Source organism: Psammomys obesus, unplaced genomic scaffold (genome assembly GCF_907164565.1).
Source record: "Psammomys obesus unplaced genomic scaffold, mPsaObe1.curated_primary_1811, whole genome shotgun sequence".
Taxonomy (NCBI): Eukaryota; Metazoa; Chordata; class Mammalia; order Rodentia; family Muridae; genus Psammomys; species Psammomys obesus.
Window position 1 is genome coordinate 4524143 of NW_026591086.1, and position 26423 is coordinate 4550565.

Below are 26423 nucleotides of genomic sequence, written 5' to 3' on the forward strand. Positions count from 1 at the left end.
ACGGCAGAGAAAGTCCTGAACTCTCAGCACTCTTTTCATGGGACCCTATCAGCTATGCTGTGATGCATCCAAAGACCCTCGTCAGATGCCAGCAACATACCCAATGACTTCCCAGCCCCCAGAACTGTGAGCCAAATACAGTTTATTCTTTATAAATTATTCAGTCTGCGCTGTTCATCCATGGTAACAGAAAATAGATCAATATATTATTTTTTTCTATTTTTGATAAACAACAATTCATTTTTATCTCTAGATTCAAAATGACTGCTTTCTCAGAAAACAGAAAACAGACTCAAGAAGAAAATTTAAACCACCCCAAGTTCCAGGATGCAGAGACTGGAGTCCATTGCTGTTACTCAAGATCTCAAACGGCATGTTCCCAGGAGGCTGTACCAAGTGCCTCATATCGCTTGCTCCACTCCCACCTCCACTCCCCTTTCCCATGCTTCCTCCACACAGAACCTTCTGATGCACATACTCTCCAGCCAGCTGTGCCTTCCCGTGAACCTCGCTCGGTCAGGGACAGAGGTTTCTATCATAAGGAAAGAATCAAAATAGATAAAGTCTCCTGTGGATGAACATGGGGCCCTGCATGGTGGGTGCATGCCTGTAATCCAAACCCTTGGGAGACAGAGGCAGAAGGATCACCTGTGGCTTGAAGCCAGCTTGTGTTTTGTAAGTGAGTTCCAGGCCAGGTTGGGCTATACTGCAAGACCCTGTCTAAAAACAAACGGACAAAGAAGCAAACAAGGAAACAAACAAGATTTTGGAGATAGATAAAATATTCAGCTTTGAAGAACACAAACCCTTCTTGAAGTTCAAGGGTAATTAGACTTTTGAGGAGGATGGAGGGATGAGTGGGATGGAAAAGGAGAGGGTAATGGGGTAGAGTGGCCCTTGAGCTTCTGGGGACTGTTAAAGTACAGGTTATACTTGAATAAAAAAAAAATACCATCAAGAAACTCATCACTCTGTATAATGTATATATACTAGTAAGACTTTTAAAAGGCTCCATCAGGGTTCAGCGACCCTTCCCCACCGACTTCACCCCATGCTTTTGTATCTCTGACTGTCCCTGAGTGATTGCCTTTGCCTTTCCATCACCATTATCTTCTGTAGTTGCGTCCTCGGGTGAAGCTCGGCTTCTTTTTTTTTTTTTTTTTTTTTTAGGGTTCAGACTTTATTGGTTCAACCAATAAAGGCAACGTAACTACTATTCCGGGGGTGTCATCCACAGACGTGAAAGCCACCTTTCAACTAAGCTCGGCTTCTTTTTTTCTCTGGTTTACCCAGCCCAGTGGACTGGAACAGCAGTGTCTGGAACAGGGAAAACGAGACTAGCTCCATGGGACCTCTATGGAAGTGAGCCAACTTCTCTCCATGTTGTTGAGAATGACAGGTGTTTAAAAAAAATGGGGGTGGCTGTAGATGTGTCAAGACACACCAACACTGAGACATGGCGAGGCCTCACTACCTAGGATAAACTAGCATAACCACAGCCATTTTGTTCTTAAGTCACCATTTTGATCATAAGGTGAAATTAATTTCAAGTTCTCAGGGTCTGCCTCCCTGAGGACTTGAATAGCCTTTTATTTACAATTTAATACTTACTGAATGTTCTGCTTGAATTAATGATATATGTTTTACTTAAACAAAATCACAATGCCCTACTATGTCCCTTTCTCCCAGAATGGTGGGGAACTGGAAAGTCCCCAACTCCCCTACCCTATATCCTAGCCAGTCATCTTAAAATGCTTTGTTTAGTTAGTCAAAATGATGTAATTAGGGTTATACCTTGCTTTTTACACCTGGTTACCTGGTTACGGTTTGTTTTTCTATAAAAAGCCTGCCGTAGAAACAGACCAGTGTCACTGTTTGGCTCCTGAGTCCCCTTGCGTCACTGACCAATCAGTCTTTCTTCAGCGTTCAATAAACTCTCATCATTCTGAGTCTGGTGTCCGAGTGGTCAGTGGGGGTTATTCTCAAACCCCAACATATAGATGTCAAAGTGGAGATATTTCTCAAACAAACGATCTTATTCTTTTTATGGCTATGTAGCATTATACCATACACGTCTGCACAGTGAAATTTAACTCAACTTGACACAACCTAGGATCAGCACCCCAGGGAGCCTCAGTTGAGTGATTGTCTTTATCAGACTAGCCTGTGGGCATGCCTGTGGAGTACTGTCTTGATTGTTAATTGAGTAGGAAGGCTCAGCCTATGGTGGGTGGCATCATTCCCTAGCCAGAGGAGCTGGAATCTTACAGAACAAGAGCAAGATAGAGACAGGGAAGCCAGCAATATTGGTGTATCTGTCTCTCTCTGCCATTGATTGTGGATGCGACATGTTGTTTATGTTTATGCCTCCTCTTCCTCATCTTCTCCTCAGGATGGACTGTAAACCGGAATGGTAAGCTGAAACAAACACTTTGCCCTCACAAGCTGCTCATGGCCAGGGTGTTTAATCGCAGCAGCAGAAGGGAAGTAAGCCAGACACAGAAAATGAACGCTGCGTGAGCGACTAACACATGAACCCTCTAAGAGTTTATCTCAGACAAGCAGCATGGGGGAGCAGCTTCCAGAGACTGGGGGGAAAGTGAGAAGAGGAGTGCGGTGAGGGCAGTGACAGACTAAGAGGTAGGAGGGCGAGGTTCCGTGCCCCATTGTGCCGGAGGGTGACTGCAGTGCCACAGGCTGCATGTTGAGGGTACCTGGAAGGATCTCCGATACGCCCACCTTGAGAAAGTGATGAATGTTTGAAGTGACGGTGATTGTCCTGATTTGGTGTCTGCATGATTGATTGTACCTATGTCAAAGTATAACACTGCATCTTATTAATATGTATAACTATTAGTTGTCATTTAAAATAGACAACATGCAAACAAGAGCAGAGCACATGCCCTAAGGGATGCCAGGTGGCCTGTGCGACACAGAGACTAGGTAGCATATGGAAGCTACACATCTCACCAAGAACCTAGGCCCACACTAAGCGGCGCTGTTCCCTGAGGCTTCACTGACTCCACAGGCCAAGTAACCCTTATTCTTTTGCTTTATTTTGTTGTTGTTGTTTGTTTGCATGTTTGTGTGTATGGGTATACATGTATGTACATATGTATGTATGCATTTATGTATGAGGAAACTTTGATAACTGTTCCACAGGTGCTGAGACAAGGTCTCCAACTGGCCTGGAACTTGCCCAATAGGCTAGACAGGCTGGCTGGCGAGCCCCAGGGATCCGCTTGTCTCATTTCTCAGGCCTGGGATTATAGGCATACACCACCATGTATAACTTTTTTTTTCCTTTTACATGGTTTCTAGGGATTGAACTCAGATCTTCATGCTTGCATGGTGAGCTCTTTGCCAACTAGTTGTCTCTCAACCTCTTCTTCCTTTCTTTAATTTCTTCACTGATTTACACCTGGAACACATCTAAATCTTTTCTGTGTAAGCTGCACCATAAATAACGAATTGCTACAAGGCAGAAAAGCATCCTGTTTATCTCTACATTGCCACCCCTATGTACCTGACATATATCAGGTTCTGGAAAAATGTTGTGGACTAAAAATGCTGAAAAAAATAGGATGGGGAAAACAAATTAGAGAGCGTCTTAATTAGGATTACTGTTGCTGTGATAAAACAGAATGATTGAAAGCAGGTTGTGGAGGAAAGCATTTATTTGGTTCATGCTTCCACATTTACAGTCCATCACTAAGGGAAGTAAGGAGAGGAACTCAAGCAGGCAGGATCTGATGCAGAGGCCACGGAGGAGCGCTGAGCCTGCTTTCTTATAGAATTCAAGACCATCATCCCAGGGGTGGCTCCACCCACAATGGGCTGATCCGTCCCCCAGTGCTCACTAATTAAGACAATCCCCTACAGTCAGATCTCATGTCGCCATTTTCTCAATTGAGGTTCCCTCCTTCCACATAACTCTAGCCTGGGTTAAGGTGTCAACTAGGAGTGAGAGAGAGAGAGAGAGAGAGAGAGAGAGAGAGAGAGAGAGAATTTAAGGCTATAAGTGATCTCTAAACAGAGAGTTCTCAAATAAATAGGTGCTCTCGTTTTTAGATGGATAATGGTTGATGCTGTTTGGAGAAGTAAGTCCCTTTGATTAAAGTAACAATTTCCTTGTGCCTGGCTGCTCTATGGTCCTTCCTGTGGGCTTTGCACATGATGTATACAGGGAAGCCTGGGGGGTCTGAGCTTCCCACACTCTTTTTCCAAAAACAGATCCTGAACCTGAAGGGTGAAGTGATGGCTCCAAGACTTCCTGGGCATGTGATGGGCTGAGGATCTGGTTAGACCAGGCTGTCTCTTCATTTATGGTTAGGAAATGTGAGTGCTTTACTGGATGCAGGGCAAGGAAGGCCAAAACTACCTCCAGCCTGCTTGAGCCCTCACCAGAGGAGACCCAGCCCTGTAGTTATATCGATACTGGCTTTTAAGTTTCGCCTTTATTTTCTCCAATGGTCCCACTAACTTGGCAGATAATCAGACATTAAAGATCAGAGACATGATTCATGAAAGAATGCTGGTAAGGTTCCGGAAGGATCATATTTTATAAGCTTTACGGTACAGGTTTGGAGCTAGCCTAGAAGACATGAGAACCCCACTTGGAGGCCTCTAGATATTAGCTGTGGAATTCTGTTAATCGTTCCCAAACACAATACTGAAATCTTAAGCCTGAAGGGGAAAAGTTAGCTAAAAGATTCAGCTCAAACTGGTAGTGTCTGCCTAGCATGAATGTATGTATGCAGTGCTTGGTTTGTCCCTAAGACAACATAAAATCAGACATGGTGGCACATATCTATAATTCTAGTACATGGAGAGATAGAGGCAGAAATATCAGAAGTCCACCATCTTTTTCAGGTACATTAGCAAACTGGAGGCCATGACACCCAAATACTACTACTATTGCGAATACCAAATCATGCCATTCCTTATAGCCTGATTTAGACCTCCATGCGACAGTCCCCCATCTCCTGTGGGAATATTCTAAGACCTTCAGTGGATTTATGAAACCACAGGTAGTACTGATCCCTATACAACACAGATGCGGCCACAGTTGATCCGGTAATTGTGATTGCCAGGTGGGTAGTGAATACAGAAAGAATACATTGGACAAGTAAGGTCCATGCTCATACCCTGAACATGGCAGAGTAGGATACTGTGAGGCTTTTTCCTGCTGTGAAGAATAGTGTGCAATTAACTTTTAAAAATATTTTTGTTTGATCTATAATTAGTATGTAGAGGCATGCCACGGTCCACCTGTGGAGACTGGACAGCTCTGTGGAGTTGGTTCTCTCTTTCCACCTTTACAGAGGGTTCCAGGAACCACACTCAGGCCATCAGGCTGATGTAGCGGGTACCTTTGCCTGCCGGGCCATCTCACCAGCTCCTAGTGCACAGTGTAAAATTCAGGCACTAGTCCTGGGATTTCCACTTAGTGTCTTCGGAACACAGGTGACCTTAGTCTCGTGAAAACTGGTAAGTCAGACCACAGATGAAGAGCAGGGGTTACTACAGTGTACATTTGTAGAGGTGACTATAGAAAAAGTTGTAAGTGGCTGCGGTCTGCTTCTGCTACCCACCCACCCATCAGTCCACGAGCACAGTCCTCTTCCGAGGTCTCTTAGGCTTTTCCTTGTCCATCCCCATAACACGTCTTTGTTCTCTCATTCTCAAACTGTGGAATAAAATTCCTGTCATAGAAGTCCATACATGCTCCCTAATTCTATGTTTCTCATAGACAAATTTATCTTTTGTGCCCCATTGTAGCCTCATGAGACCCTCTACTACTTCAGTTTACTTTATGTTAGCTATATACTAGAGAATATTAAGGATGCATAAGCTAGTTCATGTAGGGCCTAGGACTGCTAGTCACCTGCTCCATGTTCGGGAAGACTTGGGTGGTCTTAACAAGAGCCCACCTGTGGTGTGAATGAAAGTCTAGTTGGTCAGAACCCTAGCAGAGGTGGAGCTGAGCTGTCTGTCTGGTCCTATACAGTGTTTGAGAGTTAGAGAAGAAAGATTTTCCCCGAGTCCCTTCAAATTTCACCACACGTACTATAAGCCATTCCATCTCTACATATGTTTGGCTCAGATAGGATGACTCAAAATCAACTTCAGTTCAATGCTACGATACTCCTCCGGCTTCCACAACAGCCTCTGAAATGACGGATTTCATTCCCCGGGAAGGTGTGTTTGACTTTGATAACAGAAGTTCATTAAGCGCCCCTATCACTACCTTCAAAGATTCATCCCAGATCACCACCCTGTCAAGCTCTCTTCTCTAAACACACCACACTCCCACCCCTGCCAAACAGTAACGCTCTTGCTACCTACTTGATTCGTCCTCCATTTTAAATACACTCATTTACCGTCCTCTCCCTCTGCCCTCAACAGTCCACACATTAGCGTAGTCTGTCAATAAGCTTCCTGTCGCAGATGGGCGTGTTCTCTGTGGGGGGAATCTAACTGTCTTTCAAACGTCAAGGTATGCTTTCCATTTCTTTATACCATATTGGTGAACAGGCTTTTGGAGAAGAGCTTGAACCCTGCACCTAGGAGTCAGCAAGAGCTTTTGGCCCCTATCATATGTTGCTTCCAGAGGCTAAACAGTTTCATTCGCCAGATCCTCAGTATCCTACACCCTGGAGAGGCCCTTTAATAGCCTTCTCCAGTAAATTAGACAATTAAGATTCAGTTCCGTTTTGTCGCCAAGGTGCAGGGCAGATGCTGATGCTTCAATCGAGTTGATCTGTAGTCTCGGAGCAGGATGCCACTCACGGAACACTCTCTGTGGCTGTTTATCTGTCGAGCTCCTTCACTCAGACATATTTTGAGGAGACTTTCCAGCTGCAGAGACCTCAGACAGCTCTTCTTCCTGAAGCCAGTGCTGTCAGAGCTCCAGTGGGAGACGGTGATGCGATCTAAATGACATTCTCTCATTATTGATTTGATGTGAACACCTGGGCCGTGTCTGCAAGACATAGAAATGGGCTGCAATTAGTTTCTGATGTTCAGCAAAAGCCTGGAAAATTCTTGCTTATGTTTAGGCTCATTAACACTTTCTTTTCAATAAATTCATTATTTTATGGTTAGTCTTTCTCTCACAAGGAAATTTAATCTGAAACCCATTTGTTCTTTAATGTTTTAAAGGACAAGATGCGTTCTTTATCCCTTCCTCTAGTTCACACATTGCTAGGTGATAACACACACTTGGATAAATTATTTGTTTATAGGTGATAATATTGCAGGCCCCTAGCTATTTTTAGAAATCTTGGGGAGACATTATTTAGCATTTGAGAGAAAAATTAAGCAATTTTTGACCCCCTAGCAGAGGTCTGTCAGTGAGACATAGAAGATGGATGGAGCTAGGATCTCTGTTGTCCTTTGTAGGTCCTGAAGAACAATCCAATAATACAGCCTTCTGAGGAAAGGAGATGATATTAGAGCTTTGGACAAGGAAGCACAAGGAGATTCAATAAACAGCTTGCCTAAGAAACAAGCCATGGGGGGAGCACATCTGAGCAGTGAATGCAGATGAAGAACCTGGGCCCCTAATTGTTCCACTAGTTGGGTGGTGAGCGAGGCCGATTGCCTAACGGGCAGAGACAGAGGCACAAGAAAGCCTAACAGGATAAAGGATATCAATAAAAAAACATCAGGGCCAAGAAACTACAGGGTAGTCAGGCCCGTAAAATTGCTCAGGAATGAGAGTACAGGCACATGTCATGGTTACATACAATCTGCAATACATATGACACATGCTGTGCTAGCCATTGATTCCCACCAACAATTATGTCATTCTAAGGAGAAAGGAAGTATGGAACCAGGGGAACACACAGAGGACAGGCTGTTGTACATTTGCTGGTGAAAGTAGCCAGTCTGAAGAGGCAACGTTGGTGTGGAGTTCCTGCCATTTCACCTTCTGGAACAGAAAAATTGCTGGTTTTCTACCATCAGATGGGGAAGGGAGTTGAAGAGGCGGAGTGAGGAGGAGGGCTGTTCGCTGTGGCTTAGTAATAATGACTGTGTGTGTGTGTGTGTAGTGTGCACCGAGCAGGAGTGTCAAGTTACTTTTTCCTGTGCTTTGACAAAATACCCAATATAAGCAAGATGAGGAGGAGGAGGAGGAGGAGGAGGAGTGGTTTATTGTGACCTGTGGCTTAAGGGTGCAGCCACCATGGCTAGGAAGACATGGCGGCTGGAGTGTGAGGTGCCCGGTCACAATGCAGCTTCAGCTAGGAGGCAGAGAGACCAGAGCTGGGGCTTGACTGGCTGGCTCCTTTTCATTGAGCAGGGGACCCCCAGCCCGCGGAATGGCCCCGCCCACATTTACAATAGGCTTTTCCACTTCGATTCACCTAGTTTAGAAAATTCCCCATAGACATTGCCCGAGGCCTATGGCCATGGCCATTCCAGAACCTGTCAAGCTGACCTCTAACACTGACTATCCCAGCAGGCAAGGCCAAAAGTGAACACAGTGATAACGTGGGCCAGTGACCTCGGGTGATGGCACGACCATGAGTTTGTAACAGATGTGCTGCTCTGGGGGGCTTGAGGGATGCCTCGGTGGGGTTAGGAGCACTTGCTGCTCTTGCAGAGGATCCTTGTTCCATCTCTAGAAGCCACATGATGGCTCCCAATTGACCGTACCTCAAGGTTCTGGGGATCCAATGCCCTCTCTGGCCTCTTCAGGTAGTGCATTCATGTGGTGTGCAAATAATGATACACACAAAACAGAAGTAAAGAAGATCTTGTTAAAAAATGTGACACTCTTGATGCGTGACGCACAGAGAAGACTCCCTGTGCGTGAATGTGTGGTGGAGGGTGAATGGGAACTCTACGTTTAGCCGAAGTTTGCTGCTCACCTAAAACTATTCTGGAACATCTTCTTTTATTATTTTTTTCAACTGGACATACTTAGCGAAGACTGTATAAAAGTTTGTAAAATAAAATTTAATTTTGCGTGTAACACAAGAGAAGAAAAAGGCATCTGGGTAAGAATAAAAGATGCAACAATGGGGGGGGGGCGGCTAGGAAGAGGTTTCAAGCTGCCGAACACTAAGAGGAATGGAAGAGCGGAAGTATGGGCTGTACCAGGAACAGATTAGGCACCACCTCTCCCTTCCGGTTCTCCTGTCTCCCGGACCACTCCCACTTTCATTTGAAGAACAAGATTGCTGCTACTGTTACAGACCTCTGCTCCTGCCTCATCTATCACCTCTGCTCACTGCTCAGCTGTGCCCAGAAGAGATCAAGGTCTCCCAGACTCCATCATCCTCGTCACTTTAGGAAAGGTTGCCAAGCCAGACTTACATGAGCTCCAGCTTCTTCCAGCACAGCCAGGCACATGGCAGAGGCCCTGGCTCTGGCTTCTCCCATGGTGTTCTCCTCCGAGGAGCCAGGGTCCTTATGGATAGATGAAATAAATCCCTAGAGTGCCTAGAGCCATACACCAGGGATCTCAAAGCACCAAAACCCCACTATCTCTTAGATCTAAAGGTTGTGAATCCAAAATAGGCTCCAGCAAGGGTGGGGAGAATCTTTCTGCATCTTCCTGCCTCCAGCTCCCAACTGCTGGGGTTGCAGCCATGCACCACCACGATGGGTTTATGCAGTGCTAGGCATCCAACCCAGGGCTTCTTACACACTAGGCAAACACTCTGCCAGCTCAGTGCCATCCTCAGACCAAGAATTGTTCTTCTTATATTCTGATGGTGGTCACAATTCTTGGCAATCCTTTGTTTGCAGACATGTGACTCCAATCTACTTCTTGTCCCCTGGCATTCTCTCCGAGCCCGTGTCTCTGTTTCCCCTTCTTATAAAAGCACCAATATCACTGAACTTTGATCTCATTACAATTGGATTATGTCTACTGACACCTTATTTCCAAATGTAGTCACACTGGGTCTAGAAGGTACGTCTTCAGTACATTTTGGGCAAGATTTTCAATTCATCTAAAACACTCCAACTGGATGAACTTTGATCATAGTCTCCTCACACATCTCTTCTTGATTCTGTTATCTTAAGAATAATAACAAGCATAAGCTAAGATCAAACATTTTCCTTAAGATTTATCTCAAGATATCCCTACCTTTCTATTAGCATATCATTGTGTCTTTAGGAGGCAACACAATGGATTACCTTGAACAAAGTTGTTGCTTTTGTTTTCAGTGGAGATGTTCTGTTATTTTTGTTAATTTATGTTTCTTCCTTGTGGGTACATAGTCTGATATGTTCGTTGATTGTTTCCCCTTGCCACTCATTTAGAAAGTCTTAGCACTGGAGTGAGAACTACTCCGACAATAAAGGTTTCCTTTGTCTATTGTCTTCTTCTTCTTTCTCTAGAGGATCATAGTGGGATAGAGGAACACTTTCCAAATGGATGTTCCTTTGTTCAAAGTTATAATTTTAACAATGCATCTACTCTCTATGAGAATAGGGTTTTGTTCAGAGAGCATTTTCATGTTAGAAACTCCAAGGCAGCAGTTGTGGTAAAGTTATGACATTTCATAAGTATAGATTCTTCCTCTGGCCTTATGGGAGTTATTGCCCAAACACTGTCAAAGGAGAGGTATTTGCTCAGGGGATTACATGGGCATGCATCTGTCCAGGCCTTGAGAGTTCAAATTACTCCACTCTTACCTAACTTGAGTCTTTGATCTTCATTTCAAGACAGAAATGTTCTGAAGTTAAAAAGTACCAAGATGACTCCATCAACATAATAAAAATGTGTGTTTATTCTTACTTAAGGTTAGTGAGCCACAAGGAGAGCAACAGAACAAGAAAATTTGAACACAGGGAACTTCCCAGAGACTCATACTCCAACCAAGGACTATCCATGGAGATAACCTAGAACCCTGACAATGCAGCCACTTCTGATGAGAACTGATAGACTAAGATCAGAAGGAAGGAGAGGAGGACCTCCCCTATCAGTGGACTTGAGGAGGGGCATGCATGCAGAAAGGGGGGGAGGGTGGGGCTTATGGGGGGATACAAAATGAATAAAGTGTAATTAATAAAAGTTTAAAAAATGGAAAAAAATAAAAATAAAAAAAAAGGTTAGTGAGGCTGGGCACGTGGTGGTGCATGCCAGTAATCCTAGCACTCTGGGAGGCAGAGGCAAGCAGATCCCTGTGAGTTCAAGGCCAGCCTGGTCTACAAATCTAGGGTAGCCAGGGCTACACAGAGAAACCCCTTCTCAAAATAAACAAACACACACAACAAGAAAGACAGACATTATTTTTTCACTCACAGTCATAATCTTTGAAATGAGTGGATAAACTTTCCCATCCGTGAATTCTTTACTTGTGACAGATTTCATGCAGAAAATTTAATTTTAGTAAAATTTTATTTTATAGTTTTATTTAAAAACAACACTTATTTGTTGCCGTAGGATAGGAGTATATCACACCACACACACACACACACACACACACACACACACACACACACAGGTCAGAGGACAAGTTACAGGAGTCTGTTCTTTTCTTTCTCTATATGGATTTTGAGGGAAAAAAAAACCCAGTCACAGAGTCAGAAATCCCTAAACTGAGCACAATGTTGTGTCAAGTGAAGGTAGGCAGAGAGGGGGTCCCAGACATCAGGCAGCATTTGAAGATCTTTTCTCCACTGAGATCCCTGGCTAAAAGAGAAGGCTGCCTTAACCCTAATGAAGGCCTTACCTGTACAAGGGTGTAACCATCTTGGGCCATGGAGGCCCAGTCCTTTGTTCTACCTCTCCTGACCCTATGAAATAGTTCTGAAGTTCTCCTGCCTCCATCCAGACATTGTTTCATGTTTCCTGCCTGTACTAATGAGTTTTAACTGTGAACTTGACACAACCAAGACTCACCTAGAAGAAATTTTTTTTTTTTTTTTAGAGAGAGAGAAAAGAGTTTATTGTAACTTAAAGATTGCAGTCCATCATTGAGGGAAGTCAGGGGAAACTCAAGTAGGAATTTGAAGCAGAAACCGTGGAGGAATGCTTTTTGGCTGGCTCACACCCGGGCTTAAGCTGAGCAAGCTTGGTTATACATCCCAGGATCACCTGCCCAAAGAATGGTATCACCCAGAGTGACCTGGGCCCGCCTACATCACTTAGCAATCGAGACAGCTCACCACAGACATACCTTCAGGGCATGTTTGATCTGGGCAATTCTTCAATTGAGACTCCTTTCTCAGATGACTCTAGGCTTTACAAGTAAAGAATAAACTAAGTAGGACAGTGACAGCGCCTAACTTCAAAAAGGATAAAAAAATGTAAAGTCATATTTTTTCTTTATTATTTTTTATTTTTTACTTTCTATCCCAGCTGTAGCCCTCTCCTTCATTCCCTCCCAATCCCACCCTCCCTCCCTCATCTCCTTCCTGTCCCTCTCTAAGTCTACTGATGGGGGAGGTCCTCCTCCCCTTGAAGAGATTCTTAAGGAGGCATTTTTTAGCTCAGGTTGGCCTTTGGGGATCATCTTGACTGTGACGCTGGAAGCTGCGTCCCAGTGTAAGTGGTACCAGTCCTTAAGCTGGGAGTCCTGATGGTATAAGAGAGGAGAAAGCCAGTGGAGAGCAAGCTCGACAGTAAGGATCCACACATCTGTCCTCGCTCTGGTCTGATGGTCTATGTGATTAAAATCTTGATGTATCGATGTAAACATTGAATATTTCCTGTTGTAAGACTTGGACAAAGCTCTTATATTCATGTTTTAAATGTTAGCTAATGACAACACATGAAATATTAGCTTTAAGCTGCATAGAGATGAACAAAAAGGAAAAAATTTCCTTATGAAGTTTGCTGCTAAGTCAAGATTCATTTATAAAATGCGGTCTTAGGAATGATAATTATATATGCAATCCGCTGAACAATTGTGGTCACTTAATCACAGTGGTGAAACTGGATAAGAGAGAAGTCACAACAGAGAAGACAGACAAAACAGGTGTTTCCAGATCAATAGAAAGAATGTGTGAAGTAGCAGCAACAAGCTTCTACCCTCTGGTAATCACAAAAACAGGGTACAGCTTAACAACAAAGGGTTTACAACGACATAACTTATATTTACGAAATAACATCCCAAGAATTCTCAGTCTTTTAGGTTATTATCATAATGAGCTACCATGTCTCACTTGATAAAAATATCAACAAAACCAAAATGCAAAATTATTGTAGAAGAAAGACAGAAGACATCTGCCTCACTGAAGTTCTGGATCATGCGCATGGATCTGGTAGCAATATAAAATCATGACAACGAACAGCAAAGGAGATGAACCAACAAGACTCACCTTTCAGTGATCCACAAAACTGGGGACTCATCCTCAGGATTGTGATTCCACTAGACTCTCAGTCATCTTAGAAAGATGAGGAAGACTAATAAGGTGAAATAGACAGGAGTCGAATGACAGAATGGGCATAGTGGGTACAGCAGGGACTTCTGATTTTGAAAAGCCGAGTCTCAACTTTGTAACCCAGTCTGGCTTCAAACTCACAGTTTTTCAGCCGGAAACCTCACCAGATTATGGAATTACCGATGTTCTGTGCCCCACTAAGCTGGCTTTGGCTTTCAGTGAGGATACAAGGTATTGGAAAGTTTTGAGCCCTGTGATCATTTTCAAAGGTCAGTTTGATGAGGTGAGTGTCACTGAGGGGTCAATTACCAGACAGAAAGTGACTTCATGTAGACTATCCCAATTTACAATTCTGAAATATATTAAAATATTATCTACTTATATATGTATATATAAAATACACATATATAGAAAGTTTTCCTCCATATTAGTTATGTAATTTACATAATCTCTAGAAACTGAAAGTGATTTATGGACCATAAAAATAGTAAAATAAGCTACTAATGTAAAAAAAAAACCTCAGTTTTGAATTCTGTACCTGGCGGCAATACTTTGAAGAATACATGTAAAATGAAAGACAGCTTTTGGAGGAGCCAGGGCTAAGTCTTTACCACTAAGAAATCATCACCCCAAACTCTGAAAATGCTCTTTATAAAGATGACTGACTCTTAGTAAGGAATTAAGAAATGCTGGCTGGGGGGTGTTTCACATACACCAAACTCTGAGTTTGACCTCCAGCACTGCTTGACCCTGGACCCTGGGTGTAATGCTGTACACCTGCCCCATGGCACACGAGGATTAAAAGGGCTAATCCTCGGCTTTAGAACAGGTTCAAGGTCAGCCTGGACTCTCTCTCTAAATTTTTTTTTCAATTAAAAAAATGTTAAAGAAGACTTAAAATGCCAAATAATAACCATATGAGCCAACTACAAGGAGCATCGACTCCAGGACAAAAATAACAGTGATAGTTGGATGATAATTAGATGATAGAGATAACGAAGAGTGTGGAGCTATAAAACCAAGTATTAGCATAGTTTATATTGTTGGTCATGAAGAACCTTGAGGATGGGGTGGGCTGGAGACTTGAAATGTTCTAAAGTCTGTTTTCCAGGCATACTAAAGATGCTGATTTGATTAAACCAGATTAAAATACTAGATGCATGAAAAGGACTGAACACCTGCTGAAAAATACTTAGCTCCAAACCTGATAAGGGTGGTAGAATTGTTTCATGTCCCTGTATCTTTGGAGGTGGCCAGCAAATGTCCTTGGTTAGTGTCAAGGACAGCACCATTTTCTAGGCCTTGGGTATGTGTGCTTTCATTTCTCTCTGCCCTTAACTGTTAGTGTTACAGGACTATCTGAAATTACTGCCTTGACTTCATAATAATCCCCATAGTACATTTCTCCATGATAATCTGGAAATGTGAACTGAAAAAAAAAAAAAAAACTCTGTTCCCCGATAAGCTGCTTCTTGTTGGGTTATTTTATCACAGCAACAGAGCTGAAGCCAGAATAATATGTCTTGGCTCATTCAGAAAATCCTACTTTGAAATTCTATAGTAGTACAGAGGTGCAGAATGGCCCTAATGAGCATGACTGGTGTACAGGCAAGTCATTTCCTCCATTTTTACAGACAAATAGCTCTTATACCCAGCTCAGACCCTCCAGAGATTCTGTATCAAGTGATTTGGGGCCAGATTCTATTTTCTCAATTGAGGAAGAAGAAGAAGGAGAAGAAGAAGCCAAGAGTTGTACTGTATAGCTATAATTTAAAACAGCTCGGCTACTGAGTAACACCCAAACATATTGAGAAGGCCTCCCAGACTCCCTCTGTACAGATGAAAGTGGCAGAATCCTTTCAAATAGAGAGCAAAGATGCCTTGCAGATGAACACACTACCTCTAAATCTGGTATCAGACACTTGGGCAGACTCTCTGCTTTGGTTAACAAAGTCCACTAATGTAGAAGTATAGCCGTAGCTTGGACTGAACCTTTCCAACAAGCAGACGCTGAATGGGAAGGGGGGACTCACACTGAAGCCCCTCCCTCCCTGAAACTCACTTTTCTCTCCGCAGAAAACAAAGTGAGCCCAAGTGGCCCTTCCTCTGGTTGCTTCCCAGGAGGCTGCTTTCTTCTCATCCTTTTACAGCTTTGCAAACATGAAGCTTTGGCACCGGCACACTGCTGGCATCTGCTTTGGAAATATTTCCGTAAGCTGAAGACAGAGAGGAGGACATCTGTTATGAAAGGTAGGCCACAGGTATGGTTTGGTTGCAGCTGTCAGGAATAAATACCAACAGAGTGCACTGGTTTTGACGTGTAGTTTTAATCCTCTGGAGAGAGATGTCCCTTTGGTCTCAGCAAGAGTTGCCTCTCCTGCGTGGGTGAGAGAATGGTGTTTCTTGGCAGGCAGATGGCTCACTGATGGAGAATTAGGGATTCTCCAAGCAGGTTTCTGAGCTGCACTCCTGCACCAAGCCTTTATTCTACTCCTTCCCATATAAGATAAGCCACATTGAACTGTGGACAAATTAGCTGGCTGAAGAGCCAGGTGAGGACAGTAGTTTAACTTAGTTCCGTTACAATTCCCAGGCTTGTTTCAAGATATTTCTGTTGAAAAATACTCCGAGAATGGCCGCTAGCATTTCAGAAGCCAGTTTCTATCAACTGGCATGTCCTTAACGTGAGAGGAGGCAGAAAGATGGATGAGAAGAAAAGCAAGAGTTTTATTTTGTTATTTGATTGGCCTTTGCCAAATACTGCTATTTTATCAGCTTTATTTGTTGGGCGTTGGTCTGGTGCTCTGCACTGAGCTCTGGGCCCCAAGATATAATTTCAGTCTGGATTAGGGTATTCTCACATACACTGATAAATGTTGTGTAAATTTTGCTCCCCAATTATCTCTGGTTTGTTAATAAAGAAGCTGGACAGCCAATTCTGGGCAGCGGAGATAGGTAGGTGGAGCTTCCGCTCCTTGTCTTGGGGTCTCAGTTAGGGACCACAAAAAGAAAGGAGAGAGAAGAAAAAAAGATGAAGAGAGAAGGATGTGGCCTGATGGAACATAAATCTCTCAGACAGGACCAATACGACAAGTAACTTGGGGCACATGTCTGGGAAATAGCCAGACTGGCATAGAGGATAAGTTATAAATATGTATCTGCCCAGGTATTGAGCCTAAAGCTTATTAATAAATTTAATAAGTCTCTGTGTCATTTATTCGGGAACTAGAGTGGGTGATCAGAAAAATCCCCCCAAATATAAATTATCACATCATTTATTGAGATGTATTGATGTACACAATAAAACTGTGCATTTAATATAAAAATTTTAATGTGTTTGACATATGTTTGCACCTGTGATACTGTCGATTCAATCCAAGTAATACATGCAACTTTCATTTTCATAACTGTTCCCTTATGTCTGACCAAGGCGTTAACTTCTTTCACCCCAATATGTCCTCTTAGTTAATTTTGAAGGGTACGAAACTGTGATATTACCTATGGTATCATATGCCCGCTGAGCAGTATGCCCCTCTCTGGCCATCCTCCAGCCCGTGGCAACCAATCTTCAATTCTCTGCTGCTACAAATTTGACGACTTGAGTTTGTCAACAAGTTGTAGCTTGGATATGAAATGTACCCCCAAGCTCGCGTATTGAAAGTGTGGTTGCATAGTGGTGCTGCTGCTGTGAAGAGATTGGATCTCAACGGTGGAAACTGCATCAATGAATGAAGCCATGAATGGATTGATTACATAGGGAATGAACTGTGGGGAGGTGGGATTTGTGCTGGTTTCCTTTCCCGTTGCTGTGGTAGAATACTTTGACCCTGCCTAGGCTAGGCATGCCTGGGTTGACAGGCCGTCAGTGAAATATGAGGAGGTGACGGGTCATGGATGGGCAGACTCCATCTGTGTAAAGAGCGAAGCACAGGATCTAGAATGGAACAGGAGCCCCATCACCATGAGCTTGCCTTGTACCTTTCTTCTCTTTCCTTGCCTTTCTCAACCATCATCTGAATTCTCTCTCTCTCTCTCTCTCTCTCTCTCTCTCTCTTTCTCTCTCCATTTGTTGATTATTTTCAACAAGTTAAGAAATTTCCTGGGAACCAAATTACAAAAGTTTCAGAGCTTGCCAAAAAATTCCAGGAGTCAACTCAGGAATCAAACCCAACCCTGAGCATCTGGAAGGTTGACCTGCAAGTCAAGGCCAAGGCCCTTTGTGAAGCTCATGTAGCAATAACAGGGGGGCATTTCCGTGTGGGAGCCAGCTGTGATAGGTATTTCTGTACCCTTCTCCAGAGCCATAGCTTCCTGAAGATCCCTCTTCTATTAAATGAGGCCCATATCTACTGCCTTAGGACAGCTGCAAAGATTGCATGCCAGAACGTGGGAAAGTACCACCCGTGGCTCCTTGCATCTTCTTAGTGTGACGGACTCTTAATTTACAACAAAGTTTTATAAAGGAAGGCTTTTGTTAAGGAGGCCTGGGGGTGAGAAACAAAAACTTGACCTCTTAGTCATGCTAAGCTCTGGTGGCCCTGTGTTTCCCCCTGGGAGGACACTGCATGCCCCAGGCTTTGTAGTGTGGGGCCCCTTAGCCAGGCCAGCTGCAGGCTCAGAAAGAGAAAACCCCATGGGACCCAGGAGGGAGAGGGAAGAGAATTCAGGTCACCTCCCTGGGTCTTTCGGGCCATAGTCCAAGACTGGCTTCCCAGAAAAATTCACTTATGAAAAAAAACCCTGGTGAGACCTAATGGCCATACAGGGTTTAGTTTAATATAAAAGCATAGAGCATGGATGTGTTGGGGCTTGGGAGTGGGCACTGGTCTCTGAAACCTTTTTATCTCTCTGCTTCCTTAAATCATAAGCCACAAATAAATGGTGTAATAGAATTTCCTAAGGAAATAAGGCCTTTCTAAACATGTGTGAGTGTATGTTTGTATATGCATGTGTGCGTGTGCGTGTGCGTGTGTGTGTGTGTATGTGTGTGAAAACTCACATAGAAAATTAAAAAAAGAAAGAAGATACTAGATCCAGTACCAGCATCCCAGGAAAGGATTGCAAAAGCTATTGATGACATTGGGGAGATAAAAGTTTATTCTATGCTTCATCCCTACTAAGGCACCAATGTTGGTTACCTCTGCTAAGGGGCCCATCCTCCTGTGTCACTGGGTTTTTAGTGATACCAAGAGTTGCTGCAGGCCTGAGAACTCAACATAGCCAGGACTCATCAGGTTCAGGGTGACCCAAGACAGCCTGCAGCCAGGAGGGCAGTGCAGGAGAGGAAGAGGCCTCCTGTTGTTTGGATGAAAGCCATTCCTAGCTCGGCCTCCAGCCAGCCAGACTGGTCCCTCTGAATTGCTCTCCCCACAGTTCTGTGGTGTGCTCTCTCTTCAAGTTAAACCCAGGATCCACCCCACCGTCTGTTCTGGAGTGGTCCGATGCAGCCTGCCCATCACACTCCCATTTTCTTCCTTTTACAGGTCATTTCTTGATGTGCTTGTGTTCATTCCCTTGCACTGAACATAGCTCCATGAGAACCTCATCTTAGCCTGCCTTTCCATGCTCCATGTTTGCTCCTGGAATGGTGGGCGGCCTAGGATAGCAGGATGCCCACCTGCTCACGCTGAAACAGCAGTGCTGGAGGTGGATAGCCTACTTTCTTGCATTATCAGCCTACGAGTCTTGACTTTTAAGGAGAAAAATAGCAGTGACTCAAAAACACAAAGCCACAGAGGGAGGGGGAAAAAAACACCTGGATTTAAAAATGCATGCTTAAAAGCACGACTTGTGTTTTACCTTACTGCCGGGGGGGGGGGGCATAATTAAAGCATTTCACTCTCTCTGTGGCCCTCTGACAGCAAAATTAGCTTGAAGGAGAAAAACATATAATAGAAACTGAAGGCCTGCTTTAAAGTGTTGCTGTCTCACGCAAATTTACACAATCCAGTTTGAATTCGTGAGTGACAAGAAAGTACTCCCCCCTCCCCCCCCGCTACGCCTGAAGGTTGAGCATTGATAAATGTTGGTTTCAAGTGCTTTCCACACACAGAGCCTGATACAGCAGGAGTTTACTGGACACTTCTGCATTGTTGGTGCCCATCCAAGGCGTGGGAATGACAGGAGCATCAGGAAACAAACCTGTTTCTCCCCATGCCAGGAAGTTCTTATCTAGAGGACAGTAGAGACAAGTGTTCATACCATACAGTGTGATGGCTCAGGGTGCGGTTGGCGTGGCGGTATTACATAAGAGTAACATATTGGGGTGCTGGTGGCTTCATGAAGAAAACGGCTATTGAAAACAGGAAGTTGGACATGTCAGCATTCTACTGCTGTGACAAGATCCCCAAGGAAGTCAACTTAGACGAGAAAAATATTTAGTTTAGCTCCCAGTTTCAGTGGTTTTAGTCCAGGGCCAGCTGGTTCTGTTGCCTCGGGTCTGAAATCAGGCTGGGACACAAGGTCAGAAAGGCTTGGTGGTACAAAGTTGTTCCCCCTTAGGGAAGCCAGGAAGTACAGGGAGACAAGCTGAGAATCAGGCCAAGAACGAAATATTTCTGTCAAAGGCTTGTCCTCAGTGACTCACCTCCTGTAAATAGGCCCAACCTTCAGGTTCCACACCTCCACGGAAGGAGGAATCCGCCAATGGAGTAGGTCAGTGTTCTCATGATCCAGTTCCTTCCCCAGAGCTTCGCCTCTGGGAACTGAGTCCACATCCTCTAGAAAGAGGTCTGTACAGCCTCCCCTCTCTCTGTTGCAATAGATAGCTTCCATTTTCAGCGTGATTCATATTCTATTTTGCATGCAGTTCTTAGATTTGGACTCAAGTCCTAACTGAGATGGGTGGGATGGTTTGATTTATGATGGAGCAGAAATAGGCTTTCGGCTAGGTTTTGAGTCAGCAGCATCATGGAGCTCCCAGATAAATGGTGATGGAACCCTCGGTCCATGCCAAGCGATGCTGGGTGAGCGTCAGATGTGAAGGGGATGCTAACAGCACTCGCTCACTAAGAAACTCTCTAGTCCTTGCATGAGAACGGAAGGCTCCGTAAGTTCTACTCCCGTGCAGTTTCTAAAAGCTGGTGTCTTCCTAGATCTTTCTTCCCGTTGTCATCAGTTGGGTTCGAGAGATTTCAGACATACATTTCCTGCTGACACTTTACACATGCTCCTGAGACAGAAGGCAGCAAGAGCACCGTGCCTCCACCAGCAGACGTGATCGGTGGGTTCAGTGAGGACTGTCTCCAGGGCACGCTCCTCAGCTCAGCCCTGGCTGCTTCTGCAGAGCCTCTGGGTTCAGTTCCCAACACCCACGTCAGGGGCTCACAAGAGCCTGCAACTCTAGGTCCAGAGGATCAGAAGCCCCTTTCTTCCCTGCATGGGCACTCCACTCACGTGTACCCCACTTTCCCCACATATACACATGGTTTGAAGGAACCACATACATGTAGCAGCCAGCTTTATTAATGAGAAGGAATTGGTTCTTGTCGGCATAGCTCTTAAATTGACATAATAGTAAGTAACTCACACAGATCTGGCCTGGAGTTTTGATATGCGGTGGCATTCAGGAATGTATTTATATCTAAAAGATGCTGGGACATTAATTATCTTGTCAGCGAGAGTGAATTGCTGTGCTTATTTAGTCAGGAGAAGATGGGCGCAGGGTAAAAAAAAAAAAAGGTAATAAAGAGCTACTTACTTTACCCTCCCTATAGGCGAGCCTACACAACTACCTCCATCCCCAGCAGCACCATGGCCACCACCATTACCACCACCTTCACCAGTACCACTATTCTTACCACCACCGTCACGAGTACCACCATCGCCACCAGCGCTACCACCGTCTTCACCATTACTTCCACCACCGCCACCACAACCATCACCTCCACCAGCACAACCACAAAACCAATATCATCACCACTGACACAACCACCAGCACCACTACCATCATCACCACCACCGGCACCGGCACCACCACCACCATCTGCCATCACTCCCACTACCACCCCTGTGGAGGGGAGGAGAGCCAGCCCTGCCATGGATTTAGAACACGTTTTCAGGCAGATCTCAGGTGGCTACCCAGAGCAACCTGCAGAAGAAGTGCTGTGACCGTCGGCGTTGTACAAGAAGGTTAGGCTTTCCGAAGGTTCAGGCCCCACCCCAAGCAAGGGTCATTCTATCCATCAGGATCCACTCTGAGGCTTCCAGACTTCAAAGGCCTTGCAGTGTGACATTCCATTCCTAGCACGAAGGGGCCACGAGAATTGGGGTGCTCTGCTTTCGCTCACTTCGCTCACGTGAGGTTTCCCAGGCTTCAGTGTGACCTCTGGTGAGGGCTGGTCACTCCCAGCATCCCCAATTCTGCTGACAGACTCATTTTATACACACCCTATGGCCTTTCTTAAAATATAAATCCCTGCACGAAAACGCAGAGCAGATCAAGCTAGACTCTTCATTTTTTGACCTTACGGAATCCCACCAGAAAGAATGGTGACTGACACTGATGTGGCTCAGTGGCCACGTCTCTGCCCTCCGGTTATCTGCTTCTTTGCCCCTTCCTCTCAGAGAAGCCTAATGTGGTTCTCTTGAAGCCTAGCAGTTTCAAGGTTTTCTTCTCAGTCATCCCTTAGGAACACATGTTTACTCTTTGTCCTTTGAGCTGCAATGGCTTCACTGCCTGCCTGCAGCCTTGGGAGCCAGGAGTCGCTCTTGACTTTCCCAATCTTTCAGGCCTCTAGCATTTTTTTTTTCATCCAGCATTTATTGGCATTGAGGTTTACCAGATGTTCCCACGGGGCCTTATTTATTTAGGTTAATGGTTAATGCTGTAGGGCCCTCTCCCTTTTTTCCCACTAGACTCTTGATTCAGGAACAAATTCTTAGCCTTTAGTGCTGCGTTCTCACACAGGCCTGATGGTGTGAGGGAGTGTGTTTTGTAAAACATGGAAGAAAGGGAGAAGGAATAAGGAGGAAAGAGAAGGGGAGAGGAAGAGAAAGGAAGGAGAGGAGAGAGGTGGGGAGGAGGAAGGAAGGGAAGATATTTTTGAACCAGTTTCACTTTATGTGATTTTATATGATGTTATTTACCCACAGCTCACAAACATGCTATAACACAGTGAACCATTCAGAGGATGAAGTTTCTGTAACTTTATTACAGTGTGTTATGAGAGACGATATGTCTGTAATTTTACGACAATGCTGTTCTGGTTGTTCTTTCGCCACTTACTGTACTGTCTGTATGCAACCGATGTATACATCTCCTCTGTAGGTTAGTCCTGACCACAGGCACGTGTGTACAGTACAGGATTCAGTGCTGCCCGGGGCTCCAGGCATCTGTAGAGCATCCTGGGGAAGCATCCTCTACCAATCAGGAGGCTACAACACCTTATTATTGTTGTTACGTGGGGTTGGCTTTGTGCCTCTTTCTTGCTTCTGTGAAGGTTCCTGCTGTAGAAAAAGGATGGCTTGTCTTTTCACACCCCAGGACTTCCTCCTGGAGGAAGGGTTAGTGGCAGTGGTGCCTGCTGGTGTTCAGGGTCCTAGGTCTGCTTGCTCACTTCTTGATGACCCCTCCCCCCTCATGTGGCTTAAACTTTCCCATCCTTAGTTCTGGGAAAGACAGAGAAAGTGAAGGTACCTTTGTCCTGAGAGTTTAATGAGGAGTAAAGAAGTAAATGCCTCCAGTAGTAGGGCCCACTTGGCGGCTCCTGGAGAGAATTCTGATTAATTGTATTGTTGGTAGCAGTCAGTGAGCAGGGAGGTGGAGCTTAGGGACTTGTCTCCAGGGAAACAGCCCATCGGTTGCATAAACACTATGTCTCCTAATTCACGCTTGACAGTGTGTTAAGTGTTGGGGGAAAGGCCTATTCAAGACAGAAAGGACACCAAATTGACCCTTGTCCTTCTTATCCCTGGGGACATCTAAGACCCTAGTGGGCACCTGCACTTCCCAGGTATCCAATCCTATAAAGAGTATAAAGGGATCAACAGTGGCTGACAGGAAAACAGAACGGTAACACTTTAAGAAACATTCTGTGGATGGGGCCTCTCACTCTGGAAACAAATAGAGACAAATAATTCACACGAGCTATGTGTAAGTGAAGCCAGCAAGTAAAAACACACAAAGAGGACCACTGTACTCCTGAATACTACACTGGAGGTCACTGGTGCAAAAGGCCTGAAATGGAACTAAGGTACGGAGCATAGGGAGTCTATCTGATTCAGGAGTGGTGAGGGAAGGATGTTTGCACATCAGAGCTAGGAACGCTCAGCTTCCTGCTCTAAGGCTCCCACATGCTGCCTAGGCCTGGCACCTTCTCCCTTTCCTTTTGTTCCAGTGACTCTAAGCTTCAAAGATGAGGAGCTGTGAGCAAGACAGACAAGACCCCCAAGCTGCCCCGAGAAACTTTCCCAGCCATCCAAGCAGCATCACATGTGGCAGAGCGAATCTTCTAAGAAGATTCGAAGGCCAGTGGAATCTTCTAGAAGCTCCAGTGAGTGTCTCCTAGGAGACACTTGGGTTGGAGGAATTATTACCTGCATGAGTGAGGGTTCAAGGCTATCCGCGTCGGGACCTGGGCGTTAGAACGTCATCATTTGCGCTCACAGGGCACTGGTAGTGGGGCCACTGGGCTATCCGAATCAATGAGCCTTCTGGAATTCTTTTTCTGTCAACATGCAGCTGCAATTTTGTTTCTTTCCGGTCTGAACGCTGTAGAGAGACAAACTATAAACCAGTATCTAGGCTCCTTCCTCAGTAAAACAAAACAAAGCCAAACAAAAAACTCTGAAGTGCGCAACAGCTGATAACACCCCTCCCCCTTCCTCTCTCCTCTTGGGATATGAAAGGGAATTTATCTCTGTATTCTTTCAAGGTTAGCATGCATTTTCTGGTGGTGACCTAAATTTTTGTTACTTCGGATCTCTTGAGGAAGACTCATTTTAAATTCTGTGCAGTCTCTGGCACTGCAGGACCTCTTCGGTATTTCTGGGTCTTTATGTGAACAGGATATCAAATTCCTGATTTCATTAAATCATTTAAGGATTGGAAATGGTTGCCTTGTGAGCACTAGGAAAGATCTGGCTTTCTTTAAGATGACAAGACAGAAAATGCTACGAACCAGAAGTTATTCATATATTCTTTCTGGCTTCTGTTTTCTTCCGTTCTTGAACCTCACCAGAGATTCTTGCCAAGAATGCATTTTGTTAAGAGTCAGGCTGTTAAGCTTGGAGGGTTGATGCCGCGTTGTATGTGGAATGGGGTTCTGTTTGTGTCAATCTTACTTACGTGTGTTTATATAGACTGCATAGTTACCATAGATAATAATGTCATCTGTGGCTATTTATTTCAGGAAGGTTTGCTCATTACTTTAGATTTTTAAAAACGTATGTGTAGGTACATGTGCCTCCTAGTATTCATGTGTACCGTGTGTGCACAGTCACATATGGAGGGCCAGAAGGAGGCTCCCCTGGAACTGTAGTTACAGCTGTGAGTCACTTGGTGTGGGCACTGAGAACCAAAATCCCCCGCAGCAAGTTCTCTTGGCTTGAGCCACCTCTCTGACCCCCGGTGTTGCATTTTTTTTAAAACTATCTATTGAAATATACCAAAGAAAATAAAATATACATTGTGTTATATAAAATCATATGTATATCATAAAACAATAGATATAATACTTTACTACATTTAGTATATATGTACATATATATAAGTTTACTGTATAGCACATTTTAACTTATATTAACATATAACTTTAATCTTGATATACTACTGAATGTGTATACAATCTTTACGTGTAATACTTAATAATTCAATAAAACAGTAGGGCTCCTTCCTGGAAAAAAAATGTAAACTGCTAGGCAGATACTAAGAATGAATTAATGGGTAATTTTTCATTTGCTTTTCAGGTCCTGGGTAGTTTATGTGTGTGTCTATATGAAAAAAGACGAAGCTATGGATAAGTTTAAGAAAACAATGTAAGTTTTTTAGAAGTTCACTGCACTGTCCATTGCACCTCTGGGCCACCTGATGTAAGTTTTTAAAAAGAACCATTTTGCTGGGTGGTGGTGGTACACACCTTTAATCCCAGCACTAGGAAAGTACAGACAAGAGGATCTCTGAGTTCAAAGCCAGCCTGGTCAACATAGCTGGTTCTAAGTCAGTCAAGGCCTCACAAAGAAACCTTGTCTTGAAAACACTAACTAACCAACTAACTAACTAAAAGCATTTGTTATGTATTTTTGTTTATTGATTATTAATATCATTATTATGTGTGTATACTCGAAGTGGTGGCTTACATGCTGGGGTCAGAGGAGAACTTTTAAATAAATGTGCATTTCTAGAATGTTCTTTGGTCAGATAGAAAATACCATTTATACTTTATGGCCTGCAGGGAGAGCAGAGAGGACATTTCATTGTTGTCACACACCTATGACCCCACCACCCCTGTTCGTCCGTGCTGCCAAGTGTTTGTGTGACCTTTTAGGTCTCACAAACGAAGCTGGCAGGAGTTGTACAAGTTCCCTTTGCTGCTGCTGTCCTATGATTCCAAAATGATTCAGAAATGTTAGCCGTAGGACTCCTTCCCAGAGGCTGCTCTGCTGGCTTTTTTCCTGTTACTTTCTGGGTCTCTCCCTTTTGCTCCGTGCATTTAACAGCAGGGAAATGCACTGTGGAAAGCCCAAAATAGCAGCAGCCAAGAAGCCAACAGGAGACCACACGGCTCCACAGGGCCTGGCCAGTGCCAAATACTTGTCAACAAGTCCCTAGCAGGACATGGGAAGAGACCTGTGCTCAAGTCTGCTATGGACGGCCCTGTGCTCCAACAGGGCACCTGGGGTTCTTAGGGACCCCTGGAAACCCATCACACCTGCTGGGGACTGCAGCCCAGTAGCCAGCATGGTCTAGCTGGCCCAAGGAGGCTTCCAGATCCTGCTTCCCAGGGCCCTCCTGTTCCCATGGCAACTCTGACGGCTCCTTGAATGTACTCAGACACTGGATAATGTGTGATCAGTTGTATGCCTGCACCTGGCCGGTATCCCAAATCCACAAGGAACACACACCTGGCATGTCC